Genomic DNA, 15,551 nt, shown 5'->3' on the forward strand with positions numbered 1-15,551 from the left:
TTTTTTGTAGTGTAAGGATAAGAACATTCTTGTTGAAGCTGATCCTGAACCTGAAAGGACTCTAAAGAGGAAGCTAAAGCACAACTCTCTGGAGAAAATCTGACAGAAATTTTTGAAAAAGAAGGAGACATGGCCGAAAATAATAACAATGGTGGAGATGCAAGGAAGATGCTTGGTGACTTTACTGCACCAAATTCCAACTTACATGGAAGAAGCATCTCAATCCCTGCCATTGAAGCAAACAATTTTGAGCTAAAGCCTCAATTAGTTTCTCTGATGCAACAGAATTGCAAGTTTCATGGACTTCCATCAGAAGATCCTTTTTAGTTCTTAATTGAATTCTTGCAGATCTGTGATACTGTTAAGACCAATGGGGTTGATTCTGAGGTCTACAGGCTTATGCTTTTCCCGTTTACTGTAAGAGACAGAGCTAGAATATGGTTGGACTCTCAACCTAAAGATAGCCTGAACTCTTGGGATAAGCTGGTCACGGCTTTCTTAGCCAAGTTCTTTCCTCCTCAAAAGCTTAGCAAGCTTAGAGTGGATGTTCAAACCTTCGAACAGAAAGAAGGTGAATCCCTCTATGAAGCTTGGGAGAGATACAAGCAACTGACCAAAAAGTGTCCTTCTGACATGCTTTTATAATGGACCATCCTGGATATATTCTATGATGGTCTGTCTGAATTATCTAAGATGTCATTGGACCATTCTGCAGGTGGATCCATTCACCAAAAGAAAACGCCTGCAGAAGCTCAGGAACTCATTGACATGGTTGCAAATAACCAGTTCATGTACACTTCTGAAAGGAATCCTGTGAGTAATGGGACGCCTCAGAGGAAGGAAGTTCTTGAAATTGATACTCTGAATGCCATATTGGCTCAGAAAAAAATATTGACTCAGCAAGTCAATATGATTTTCTCAGAGTCTGAATAGATTGCAAGCTGCATCCAACAGTACTAAAGAAGCATCTTCTGAAGAAGAAGCTTATGATCCTGAGAACCCTGCAAAAGTAGAGGTGAATTACATGGGCGAAGCCTATGGAAACACCTATAATCCCTCATGGAGAAATCATCCAAATTTCTCATGGAAGGATCAACAAAAGCCTCAACAAGGCTTTAATAATGGTGGAAGAAACAGGTTTAGCAATAGCAAGCCTTTTCCATCATCCTCTCAGCAACAGACAGAGAATTCTGAGCAGAATCCATCTAGCTTAGCAAATATAGTCTCTGATCTATCTAAGACCACTCTAAGTTTCATGAATGAAACAATGTCCTCCATTAGAAATTTGGAGGCACAAGTGGGCCAGCTGAGTAAAAGAGTCACTGAAACTCCTCCTAGTACTCTCCCAAGCAATACAGAAGAGAATCCAAAAAGAGAGTGCAAGGCCATAACCTTATTTGGTGTGGCCGAACCCAGAGAGGAGAAGAAGGACGTGAATCCTAGTGAGGAAGACCTCCTAGGACGTTCACTGACCAATAAGGAGTTTCCCTTTGAGGAACCAAAGGAATCTGAGGCTCATCTAGAGACCATAGAGATTCCAGTGAACCTCCTTTTACCATTCATGAGCTCTGATGACTATTCTTCCTCTGAAGAGGATGAAGACATCATTGAAGAGCAGGTTGCTAAATATCTAGGAGCCATCATGAAGTTGAATACCAGTTTATTTGGTAATGATACTTGGGAGGATGAACCCCCCTTGTTCGCCAATGAACTCAATGAATTAATAAGGCAGACATTGCCTCAGAAGAAACCGGATCCCAGAAAGTTCTTCATACCTTGTACCATAGGCACCATAACCTTTGAAAAGGCTCTGTGTGACCTTGGGTCAGGGATAAACCTCATGCCACTCTCTGTAATGGAGAAACTGAGAATCTTTGAGGTACAAGCTGTAAGAATCTCACTAGAGATGGCAGACAAATCAATGAAACAGGCTTATGGATTAGTATAGGACTTGTTAGTAAAGGTTGAAGGCCTTTATATCCCTGCTGATTTCATAATCCTAGACACTGGGAAGGATGAGGATGAATCCATCATCCTTGGAAGACCCTTCCTAGCCACAACAAAAGCTGTGATTGATGTAGACAGAGGAGAGTTGGTCCTTCAACTGAATGAGGACAACCTTGTGTTTAAAACTCAAGGATCTCCTTCTGTAACCATGGAGAGGAAGCATGAAAAGCTTCTCTCACTGCAGAGTCAACCAAAGACCCCACAGTCAAACTCTAAGTTTGGTGTTGGGAGGCCACAACCAAACTCTAAGTTTGGTGTTGGGAGGTCCCAACAATGCTTTGAACATCTGTGAGGCTCCATGAGAGCTCACTGTCAAGCTATTGACTTTAAAGAAGCGCTTGTTGAGAGGCAACCCAATGTTATTTAATTATATCTATTTATTTTCCATTGCTATTCTATGTTTTTCTTAGGTTGATGATCATGTGAAGTCACAAAAACAACTGAAAAATCAAAAACAGAAGGAAAAACAGCATTAAAAATAGCTCACCCTGGAGGAAGAACTTACTGGCGTTTAAACGCCAGTAAGAAGCATCAAACTGGCGTTTAATGCCAGAAATAAGCATCAAGCTGGCGTTAAACGCCAGAAACAAGCAGCAAGCTGGCGTTTAACGCCAGACATGCATTCTAAGGGCGTTTTGCACGCCTAATTGGAGCAGGAATGCTAAGTCCTTGACCCCACTGGATCTGTAAATCCCACAGGATCCCCACCTACCCCACCTCTTCTTCTCTCCTCTTCACACCTTTTCATAACTCTCCTGAGGTCCCTTTTAAGCTCAAAAAGAGCGAATATCCGGAGATCCGACAAGAGATTAGAAGAAGAGGATGGAAAGTTCTCTCTAATCCTATTCAACAAGTCGGGATCTTAATGGTTCAAGAGTTCTATGCAAACGCATGGATCACTAGGAACCATGATCAAAGTATGAACCCGAATCCAAAGAATTGGCTTACCATGGTTCGGGGAAAATACTTAGATTTCAGTCCGGAGAATGTAAGGTTGGCGTTCAACTTGCCAATGATGCAAGAAAACGCACGCCCCTACACTAGAAGGGTCAACTTTGATCAAAGGTTGGACCAAGTCCTCATGGACATATGTGTAGAAGGAGCTCAATGGAAAGTTGACTCAAGAGGCAAACCGGTTTAATTGAGAAGACCGGACCTTAAGCCTGTAGCTAGAGGATGGTTGGAGTTCATCCAACACTCAATTATTCTTACTAGTAACCGGTCTGAAGTTACTGTAGACCGGGCCATCATGATGCATAGTATCATGATTGGGGAGGAAGTGGAAGTTCATGAGATTATACCTCAAGAACTCTACAAGGTGGCTGACATGTCCTCCACTTTGGCAAGGTTAGCCTTTCCTCACCTCATTTGCCACCTCTGCAATTTGGTTGGAATTGACATAGAGGGAGACAATTGAAGAGGACAAGCCCATCACTAAGAAAAGGATGGAGCAAACAAGAGATCATGGACCTCAACAAGAGCATGAGGAAATTCCTCACCATGAAATTCCTGAGATGCCTCAAGGGATGCACTTCCCTCCACAGAACTATTGGGAGCAAATCAACACCTCCCTAGGAGAATTAAGTTCCAACATGGGACAACTAAGGATGGAACACCAAGAGCACTCCATCATTCTCCATGAGATTAGAGAAGATCAAAGAGCTATGAGGGAGGAGCAACAAAGACAAGGAAGAGACATAGAGGAGCTCAAGAGCACCATTGGTTCTTCAAGAAGAGGAAGACGCCACCCTCACTAAGGTGGACCCGTTCCCTAATCTCTTTGTCTATTTATTTTTCTTTGTTTTTCGTTTACTATGCTTTATGTTTTTGTCTTATTACATGATCATTAGTATTTAAGTGTCTATGTCTTAAAGCTATGAATGTCCTATGAATCCATCACCTTTCTTAAATGAAAAATGCTTTAATTACAAAAGAACAAGAAGTACATGAATTTTGAATTCATCCTTGAAATTAGTTTAATTATTTTGATGTGGTGACAATACTTTTTATTTTCTGAATGAATGCTTGAACAGTGCATATGTCTTTTGATATTGTTGTTTATGAATGTTAAATATGTTGGCTCTTGAAAGAATGATGAAAAGGAGAAATGTTATTGATAATCTGAAAAATCATAAAATTGATTCTTGAAGCAAGAAAAAGCAGTGAATACAAAAGCTTGCCGAAAAAAAGAAAAGAAAAATGGCGAAGAAAAAAAAAGAGAAAGAGAAAGAAAAAGCAAGTAGAAAAAGCCAAAAGCTCTTTAAACCAAAAGGCAAGGGTAAAAAGGATCCAAGGCTTTGAGCATTAATGGATAGGAGGGTCTAAAGGAATAAAATCCTGGCCTAAGCGGCTAAACCAATCTGTCCCTAACCATATGCTTGTGGCGTGAAGGTGTCAAGTGAAAACTTGAGACTGAGCGGTTAAAGTCGAGGTCCAAAGCAAAAAGAAGAGTGTGCTTAAGAACCCTGGACACCTCTAATTGGGGACTCTAGCAAAGCTGAGTCACAATCTGAAAAGGTTCACCCAGTTATGTGTCGTGACATTTATGTATCCGGTGGTAATACTGGAAAACAAAGTGCTTAGGGCCACGGCCAAGAATCATAAAGTAGCTGTGTTCAAGAATCATCATACTGAACTAGGAGAATCAATAACACTATCTGAATTCTGAGTTCCTATAGATGCCAATCATTCTGAACTTCAAGGGATAAAGTGAGATGGCAAAACTGTTCAGAGGCAAAAAGCTACTAGTCCTGCTCATCTGATTGGAGCTAAGTTTCATTGGTATTTTGGAATTTATAGTATATTCTCTTCTTTTTATCCTATTTGATTTTCATTTGCTTGGGGACAAGCAACAATTTAAGTTTGGTTTTGTGATGAGCAGATAATTTATACGCTTTTTGGCATTGTTTTTACATAGTTTTTAGTATGATTTAATTAATTTTTAGTATATTTTTATTAGTTTTTAAACAAAAATCACATTTCTGGACTTTACTATGAGTTTGTTTGTTTTTCTGTGATTTCAGGTAATTTCTGGCTGAAATTGAGGGACTTGAGCAAAAATCATATTCAGAGGCTGAAGAAGGACTGCAGATGCTGTTGGATTCTGACCTCCCTGCACTCAAAGTAAATTTTCTGGATCTACAGGAGTCCAAATGGTGCGCTCTCAATTGCGTTGGAAAGTAGACATCCAGGGCTTTCCAGCAATATATAATAGTCCATACTTTGCCTGAGTTTAGATGACGAAAACTGGCGTTCAACGCCATCTTTCTGCCCTATTCTGGCGTTAAACGCCAGAAACAGGTTGCAAAGTAGAGTTAAATGCCAGAAACAAGTTACAAACTGGCATTTAACTCCAAGGAAGACCTCTACACGTGAAAGTTTCAATGCTCAGCCCAAGCACACACCAAGTGGGCCCGGAAGTGGATTTCTGCATCATTTACTTATTTCTGTAACCCTAGTAACTAGTTTAGTATAAATAGAACTTTTTACTATCGTGTTAAGATGAATCTTGGGATCATTTTTGAGAATATCCTTGTATCACTTTTGATCTCTTGATCATGTTTAGGGGGCTGGCCATTCGGCCATGCCTGGACCTTGTTCTTATGTATTTTCAACGGTAGAGTTTCTACACACCATAGATTAAGGTGTGGAGCTCTGCTGTTCCTCGTGAATTAATGCAAAGTACTATTGTTTTTCTATTCAATTCAAGCCTATTTCTTCTCTAAGATATTCATTCGCACACAAGAACATGATGAATGTGATGATTATGTGACGCTCATCATCATTCTCACTTATGAACGCGTGCCTGACAAACACTTCCGTTCTACATGCAAACAAGCTTGAATGCATATCTCTTAGCCTCCTGATCTACGATCAGAGTCTTCGTGGTATAGGCTAGAATTATTGGCGGCTATTCTTGAGATCCGGAAAGTCTAAACCTTGTCTGTGGTATTCCGAGTAGGATCTGGGAAGGGATGGCTGTGATGAGCTTCAAACTCGCGAGTGCTGGGCATAGTGACAGACGCAAAAGGATTACTGAATCCTATTCCTGTATGATCGAGAACCGACAAATGATTAGCCGTGCGGTGACAGCGCATTTGGACCATTTTCACTGAGAGGACGGGATGTAGCCATTGACAATGGTGATGCCCAACATACAGCTTTCCATAGAAAGGAGTATGAAGGATTGGATGAAGGCAGTAGGAAAGCAGAGATTCAGAAGGAACTAAGCATCTCCATACGCTTATCTGAAATTCTCACCAATGAATTACATAAGTATCTCTATCCTATTTTACGTTTTATTTATCTTTTAATTATTAAAACTCTATAACCATTTGAATCCACCTGACTGAGATTTACAAGGTGACCATAGCTTGCTTCAAGCCGACAATCTCCGTGGGATCGACCCTTACTCACGTAAGGTTTATTACTTGGACGACCCAGTGCACTTGCTTGTTAGTTGTGCAAAGTTGTGACGAAGAACTAAGATTATGAACGTGCGTATTAAGTTTTTGGCGCCGTTACCAAGGAATGAACGATCACGATTTCGTGCACCACCGTCATAGAAGATCTGTAATTGCACCCAATCCGCAAACATGTCTAGAGGGCACTTCCTTATCATAGCCTTGTATCTCTCCCAAGTTTCATAAAGAGACTCTCCTTCAAGCTGTCTGAATGTCAATCCTCAGCTCAGTCAACCTCTGAGGCGGAAAGAATTTGGTTATAAACTTGCTGACCAAATCCACCCAAGTCGCTATACTCTCATTAGGTTATGTCTCAAGCCACTGACTAGCTTGGTCCCTAACAGCAAAAGGGAATAACATCAACCTATAGAGCTTCGCTGAAACCCCATTGGTCTTGACTGTATTGCACATCCTCAGAAAATTGGATATGAAAAGATTAGGGTCCTCCTACGGGCTTCCACCGAACTGATAATTCTGCTGAACTAGAGATATGAGTTAAGACTTCAACTCAAAGTTGTTTGCATGCACAGTCGGGGGTGCAATACTTCCCACATAACTTCCGGGATTGGGGTTAGTATAAGACTCCAGAGTTCTTCTAACACGCGGGACGTTGTTGGGTTATTGACCACAAGATTTTCAGTATTCTCAGCCATACTGAATTCAGCTTCCTCTTCAGACTCGTCCCCAAATATCTCGTGGACTCTGTGAGCTCTAGCTTGTTTTCTTTGCTTCTGAAGAGTCCTTTCAATCTCAGGATCATACAGAAGAGGCTCTTTATCCCTGTTCTTCTTCATAAACAACTAGAACAAGAAAAAGTGAGATTCTCAATGTCATAGTGAAGAGAATCCTAGTGAAGTACTCGAAAAATGGAAGAAAAAGAACTAAAATATATTGAGAAAAAGGGGCAAAATTTTTAAAAGAAAATAGACTAGAATAAACTAAAATTAAAGAGGAATAAAAATAAACTGGACTAAACTAAAACAAAATAAAATAAAATAAAATAGCAACTAAACAAAAAGTGTAACACAGAAAAAGGTCCAACCTAGGTAACTAATCAACTAGTAGTTGTTAGTCATAGTTAATCTCCGGCAACGGTGCCAAAAGCTTGGTGCGAAATTTTTAATCCACAACTACCAGCAAGTGCACCAGGTCGTACGAAGAGGTAAACTCACAGTGAGTGAGTGTCGATCCCACGAGAATTAACGGATTAAGCAAGTAATGGTTGATTAGCTATTCTAGTTAGACAAATTAAAATGAGAGTTTTAATTTTCAATAGGCTTAAACGAAAATAAAACAAGAAAGCAAACAATGAACGGATGAGAAAAGGTATGAGAATGGAGTTATAGGCCACCCAACCCTAAGAATTCCAAAGCAGAATGCAGTTATATGTCACATACCACATTAAATCCAGATAATTAGAAGTTATGAGGAATTGATTTCAAGCTGTAATTCTAATGATATAACGTTTCCAAGACTCAAATAGAATCCAAGTAGAATTAGATTTATTTCCCAATAATCACTAATTCCTAGGATGAAGAATGAAACCAATCCTTAAACAATAATCAAGGCATTAATCAAGAGTAGAAAAATAAATACTTATTAATCCATTCAAGTAAACAGAACTCTTAACCTTAACAATTGAAGTTTAGTTGCTCATGGTGTAGAAAATTCTAACAAAAAAAATATAAAAAGTGCAGAATAAAAAATTAGGAGAATAGAGATTCCTCGTAGGCAGATCTCAATCTTATTTATAGTCCTAATTAAAATAGATTTAAAACTTAAATAAAATCCTAAGAGATCTTTTTTAATAATCTTATGATTTACAAAATCAAATCTCTAAAAACCTTGTTGATTTGTTATAATGTGGTCCCATCTTTTTTAGTTCGCACTCGGCGCCAAATGCCAGGTTTTAGGCGTTTGGCGCCACCCAAGCATGGACCTTGTACGCAAAAAATATATTTAGACGCTAAACCCCGATAACTGAACGTTTAGCGTCATATCTTCTAAAACGAGACACACTTTATGAAATTTTAGGCGCTAAACGCCGGATTCAGGCACCAAAAAAAGATTGATCCAATTAAGGTCTTGTGGTCGTGCATACACGCAACACATTTGTACGCCCGATCTCCTTTTTATAGTTAGGTTCACCTTTTGCTATTTTTACTTTCCCAGTGCTATTGCAATAGCATGAGAGCATCTATTATTTAATTCATATTTACTATTCTATGAGAGAAAAAGTTAATTTCTCCCGTTGGAGAAGAGTGAATTTGAGTCCTTATATAAAGTTTGCAATACTAAAAGACTTATTTAGAGAAATTTGAATAAGTTAAAAAAAATTAATATTTATCTATTATGTGTTAATTAAATTTAAAAAAATTAAAAATATATATTAAATAGTGAATATGTTGGAATTTGAAAGCAAATAAATAAACAAAATATTTTGGACAAAAATATTTAGAAGACCACTAATAAAATAATATTTTGTTATTATATAAATATTATTTATACACACTTCTCTTCTTATGACATCTTCTAATCCTTTTTAATTTTTTTTAAATTTCTCCGACTAAAATTTTGTTAATACTTTTTTTAGTTATTTAAAAAATAAATCCAAAAAAATTTAACTCTTTTTTCAATTATTTATATTTTTTTTAAAATCCAAATATTTAACAATGTCAACCTTCAAACTCTCAAAATACAAACTAAAAACTTTACATTATCAAATACATTTTAAAATTTAAATCAACAAAACCTTCATAATTTAATTTTCAAGTTTTTTATAATAATCAATTTTCTATTTTTCAACCACATAATAAAAATTCACAAACTTTGCATTATCCATTTTCTACCACATTTAACCATTTGATCCAAAATATAGCTCTAATATCTTTGCCATTTTCAACCCAATTCATTCCATCGAGACTTGACTTAGTCGATGTTGATGACTTTCCTAACCCAAAATCAAATTCTAATACATTTTAGTCCAAATTCATAATATTTAGGTTTAGTTTGGTAAAATTTTTTAGAGAGGAACTTGTGCTTTTTAAAAGCATAAGCACCTTATTTTGTGTTTGGTAAATTAAAAGCTCATGTACTTATACTTGTAATTTTTAAAAGTTAGGAGTGCTTTTAAAAGTATCTAAGAAAAAATTTTTAAAATTGGCTTGTGCTTATCATTTTAATCAAAATTAAAATATTAATATAATCCTATATAATAATAAATATTTAAAATTGTCCTTATTAATTATTAACACAAAAAAAATAATTATTCTTTATTATATATATGTCTATTGTGGTCCTTTTTTACTTTTAAAAATTATTTTATCAAATACAATTATGATGCTTGTACTTATCAAAAGTCATTTTTAATTTGATTTTATTAAATACATGTACTGTAACTTTTAAAAAATTGACTTTTAAAAGAAAGCTTTTATAAGGTACCTTCATGAATTCAATGTTATTGACTTCAACGATGATAAAATTAAAAAACTATAAGCAAGATAACATTTAACACTAACAATGAAAAGAGAATGACACCTTAATTAGTGCGTGCATGGTTAAATGTTTCAACCAACCAATACTAACTAAAAGGGTGAAATATTTTGAAATCAGATCCACAACTAATGTTAAGAATTTACCCAAGCTTTAAAAGGGGGATAATTGCAACTAAGAAAGGATGGTGTAATGTCAATAAAGCAGTTGAACATTTTGCTAGTTATGATCAACCTACTCAAATCATAAAGAGTGATTACTCAAGATCTAATGATATAAAGGAGTTGGCTTAACTCTATTTCACAAATTACGTAAAAATTTATCTTTAAGAGACATTGAAATTTGTTTGTTTGGAATGAAAATGAAAAGGTCAACTATCGATCATCAAATAAATCAATCATCAAATCCTCTAATTATTGATTTACTAATTTAAAAGTTTGACTAGTTTAACCGAAATAACCAATTTTAATAAAATAAAATATAAAATTATAAATAAATACACAAAATCATAAATATATGTTAATATAAATTTAAAAATTATATTAACTAAAAACAAAAAACTAACTAAAATTTTATAATCACATATAAAGATAACACGAGAGTTAAATAGAAAAGAAATAGCCAAATATCAAAAGTTATATATGTATAAATTTTTTTGATATTATATATTTTATGTTATGGAATAATAAAAAATAACTACTTAAAAAAATTCTTAATTTAATTGTATGTTAATTTGTAATTTTTTTTCTTTTTATTTTATAAACAAGTTTATTCTATGTCTTTAATTTTTAATATATATTTAGTTTAAATTAATTTATTATATTATTTCTTGAAGATAAGTATAATTTATTATATAAATAAAAAATATTAACAAAAGACTTCTATAAATAAAAAAATAATTTTATTTATTGAATCTAAATACTTAACCCAATAAATACACATGCAGCCAAGAAAACTAAAGAAGAAAAGTAAAAAAAAAAAATAAGGAGAAAAAATTAAACAAGAAAGGGAAACATAGAAGAAGAAAAGCATGAGAAAGAAAGAAGAAATAAAGGGAGGATGAAGAAGGAAATGACGAGCACGACTGGAGCAAAGGAGGACGTGAAGCAGAGCATAAGAGGATAATAGAACTGGAGTCGAGTACGACTGGAGTAGAGGAGAATGATGGCAGCTGGAGTAGTGGAAGACGATGGCTCGGAGTGGGAGACAAAAAAACTAATTAAGTAGTTGAGATTTCAGGATTTCTTTCCTTCTTTGTATCTTTGAGTTTCATGGTTTCTCAAAAATCACCTGGTTGTTGGTTCGATTCAATCGAACGATTCGCGAATGATTTTTCAGTTCAATACCAACTTTTTAAACCATCTCTTTTCGGTGTAGCTCGAATTCCATACACCGCTGGTTCTTGGTTCGACGGACCGGTTCTTCCCGAACCATAATAAAAACTAACCAGTACAACTGCTATACGTAGATTGCGTAGTGCCTACCCACTAGTTACGGTGGTTGTGGCCAAAATAAAAAATGAATTGATCATAAGCCACGTGTCCGTCCTTGCATTGATGAATTTCAGAGTCACATGTACAAGAATCTGTTCCCAACTGCCATCTATTTGGTGAAATCAATATCACAAATCTTTGACTTCATACCCAGAAACTGAACAGTGAAAAGGAGCTATCATCCTGGAAATTTGATGGTTATTAATTTATAGAAAAGTCTAGGAGCCAACAACTTTATTAAATTCTGACCAGTATGTAACCAGCAAAGATAAGTGAGCCATTAGATGAAATCTCACACCAATCTCACACCATTAAAATTATCATTGATGACTATTTGATGGCTACAAATCACAAAATTACTGTCCCTCTAACATTTCTCTTAATTTATTATGGGATTCGCTCCGAATAGAGTTAATAGTTAGTGAGTAATAGCGTGAAATTTATGTTTATTTTTTTAAAATTTCGAATAAAATGATAAATAAATTTCTAAAGATTTACATTTTAAATATGTTAATTTTTAAAAAAGATATTAATAAAATTTTTTAAGATAATAAATATAAATAGATTATTTTTAAATTAATTCTAATACTTAGAATAAAAAATCTTAATTTAAACTAATTTAATTATATCTAATTATCTGCTATTATAAAAATTTAATTAATACTTTTTTTAAAAACTTAATTAATTTAAAATATAAATCTTTAAAAATTTATTTGTCACTTTATTTTTTTTTCTATTTGGTATCCCAAACAATTATATAGAGAACATTACTAATTATTTAATATCCAAGACTTGCACTCAAGATTAGTTACCAATAAAAAAAATGAGTATCTATTACTGCTTTAATGGACCGTGTGTTGCTTAATGTGTATTTCCTTCATTTTGTACAATCTTCTAGTATAAAAAGGAGAAATATTATTTCACGGGTTTTTTATTTAAATAAAATTTTTGGGCTCTTATATTACCTGATTCCCCTAAATGATTTTTTTGAACGTGAATCCCCTAAACCATATAATATATAAATCATCCTAGAGTTGTGTGTTTTAATGAATATATAAATCATTGTACCCTGGGACGATTTATGTATAAATTGCATAGGAGAATAAGACATAAATCGTCCCACCCCACTGTGTGTTATGAATAACACGTAAATCATCCTAGCATAGGATGATTTATGCATTTTAACCTAAAACACTCTACCCTGGCACGATTTACGTGCTTCTTCCTAATTCTCTACCCCCTAACACGATTTACGTGCAAATCCCAAACCCACAAGCCCCTAGAACGATTTATGTGAAACTTTTATGTGTAATTCGAATTCTAACTCATCTAGAGTAAAAAGACATGTGTTTCTTTAATATATGACAACTATTTTTTTATGCAATCACACCATATTTGCTACTATATCAAATTTGAGTTCAATTAAGAAGTTAATTTTTTAAGTTACAATTTTTTTAATTTATTTTTATTTTAAATTTTAAATTTTAAATTTTAAATTTAAAAAAAATAAAAATAAAAAATTAATTTACAATAAAAAATCAACTAATATTAATTAAAGTTAATTTTCATATATTTATTCATCAAATTTATATTGTGTTGACTTATTTATTTGTTCTAGAATATTCTACTACACAAATATTTATGTAAATCATATTATGGGCTTGATTATATATATACTATAAGAAAATGAAATATTTGTAACAAAAATTTTGTAATAAATTTAAAATTATTACAAAAAATTAATTTTTGTAATAAAAGTTAGTGATTGTTACATAATAATAATATTAATTATTTTTTATGAAAAATCAAAGATTATAATTTTTAAAAATGGTATATATTATTTTATATTTTTTATAAAATTAATATATAATTTTTACTAATAATCAAGTGTTAAATGTTGATTAGAAATTAATTTTTAAATTAAAAAAATTTATTGTTAAATACAAATAAAAATCGTCTTAGGACTTGTAGGTTTGGGATTTGCACGTAAATCGTGTTAGGGGTAGAGGATTTGGAAAAAACACGTAAATCGTGCCAGGGTAGGGTGTTTTAGGTGAAAACACATAACTCATATTAGCCTAAGACGATTTATGTGTGACTTCTAAAACACACTAGGGTGGGACGATTTATGCTTTATTCACCTATGCAATTTATGCATAAATCGTCCTAGGGTACAATGTTTTATATATTAACTAAAACACACCAGCCTAGGACGATTTATATATTATATGGTTTAGGGGATTCACGTTCAAGAAAACCATTTAGGGGATTCACGTAAAATAGGAGAGCAAATAATTTATTTAAATAAAAAACCCTTATTTCACTAACACAGAGTAGTTGTTTCATATATTTTGTTAATTCACCCCTTTTATTAATTTAATCTAAAATTATAAGACAACTTTACATAGTATAAGGTGAAGTATAATTTTTGTCAAAATATTTTAATCAAGTTATAACTTCATTTCTGACTTTTAAAATATATTTTAAATATTTTATTTTATTTTTATCTTTTGGTTATAATTAATTTTTTTGAAATTTTTTTTATTATTATTATTTTATCACTTTTATTCTCAAATCACTACAACCACTACTATAACTATTATAATTACGATTTTATTGTTATTAAAAAAAGTCATAATAAAAAAAATTTATTTTAAAAAATTAATTTTGACTAAAAAATTAAAAATATAATTGTTGAGTTTGAGAAAACAAAAATAATAATTTGATGATGACTAACATTATAGTCTTGAGTTAAAATCCAAAATTGTTTGTGATGTGTGTTTATTTTGCAGAAAAATATTGCTCAAAACAAGTCTAAAAATAAAACAGGCCCAAAATCAAAAGCATTCATTTCATTCTTTGGTTGTCCAAAAATATTATCGATAATCACAAATCAAAGCAACACTTTCTCTTCTATCCCAAAGTCAAGCAACTGAACTCCCTGCTCTCTTCAATTTGCAACCCACGTGATTAATCTCTAAATTAAGGAAGAAATAAATTACTCAAAGTAAAAAAGGAATGTACAGCTTGGTGCTCAAGCAAAAAAAAAAGGTGTTTAACAAAATCAAGCAACAAAAAGGAAAGAAGAAAAAAAGTCAGAGGCCAGGACACAAAAATAAAAATCAAATCAAAGATAGAATTAGAACAACATTTCTATCTTTGTGCTTCCATTGTAGCTTGTTGGAGATGTCTTCCTCTTGCATGCATCATTGGGTAAGATGAAAAAAATAGAGGTTGTGAATCACTACTACAAATCAATGGTCAAGAAAAAAAAATTGAAACCAAAGAATTGATAAATGGCTCAGATCTTTGAAGCCAAATGAAAAAGGAAGAAAGAGAAGTAGTTGGGTAAGATGCATGCCAACTCTAGTCACTGCTGCTGCTGTCCTATCTCTTCTCTGCGTTACTGCTTTGATAAGGGAAGAAGAACAAGTTAGAGGTGTTCAACCTAGTTCAAGTTTTGGAAGCTTTACTCTTCTTTAAAAAGAGTAACCGGCCAGAAATTGAAGCAAGGAGAGTGCACACTATTTAGGTTCTCATAGCTTTCAAGCTTAATCCTCTTCTCCTTTATGGTTTCATATTAAATTTTCTGTTCTTCAATATTCATCTTTTTTTTTTTGTTTCTTTTCAATGGAAAAAGGCATTAAGTGAGGTATAAGTAAAAGCCATTGAGAGAAAAGGCAAAGAGAGTTATCCTAAAAAGTCAGAAAATTATGTCAAACTCTTTTGTATATATTTTTGTTTTGTATTCATGACCTTGAGGGGATTTCCTTGCTAAGTTAGGTAAGCACTTAGTAGTTGAAATTCTAGGGGTGAACCAAGCCAAATTAAGCTTGGTAGAGGCTTGGTTTATATCAAATAGGATTAGGTAGAATCCTAGGAAATTGGTGATTGTAACATTTGTGAAAGATAGTGAATATCTACCTCTGTTGTGGTGGAGACTAGATGTAGGTCACATTGCACATGGTGGCTGAACTAGGATACATAGTTGTGTCATTCTTTCTTCTATTCTCTACTCTTCTTTTTGTTTTCTATCGAAATGAGATAAAATAAAATTGTCTCCTGCTTTATCTGTTCCACAAAAGTCACAGCAACC

The 15,551-nt window shown here is 33.6% G+C and overlaps 1 non-coding gene across 1 annotated transcript; it reads right to left on the reverse strand.

Annotated features, from left to right (window-relative positions):
• Window positions 1-531: 531 nt before the first annotated feature.
• LOC112768917 (small nucleolar RNA R71) lies at window positions 532-639 on the reverse strand. The gene has a single exon (XR_003186292.1). It is a non-coding gene; the product is annotated as a small nucleolar RNA R71 (small nucleolar RNA).
• Between the last annotated feature and the right edge of the window lie 14,912 nt (window positions 640-15,551).

The sequence above is a fragment of the Arachis hypogaea genome, chromosome 17, assembly GCF_003086295.3.
Source record: "Arachis hypogaea cultivar Tifrunner chromosome 17, arahy.Tifrunner.gnm2.J5K5, whole genome shotgun sequence".
NCBI classification, from domain to species: domain Eukaryota; kingdom Viridiplantae; phylum Streptophyta; class Magnoliopsida; order Fabales; family Fabaceae; genus Arachis; species Arachis hypogaea.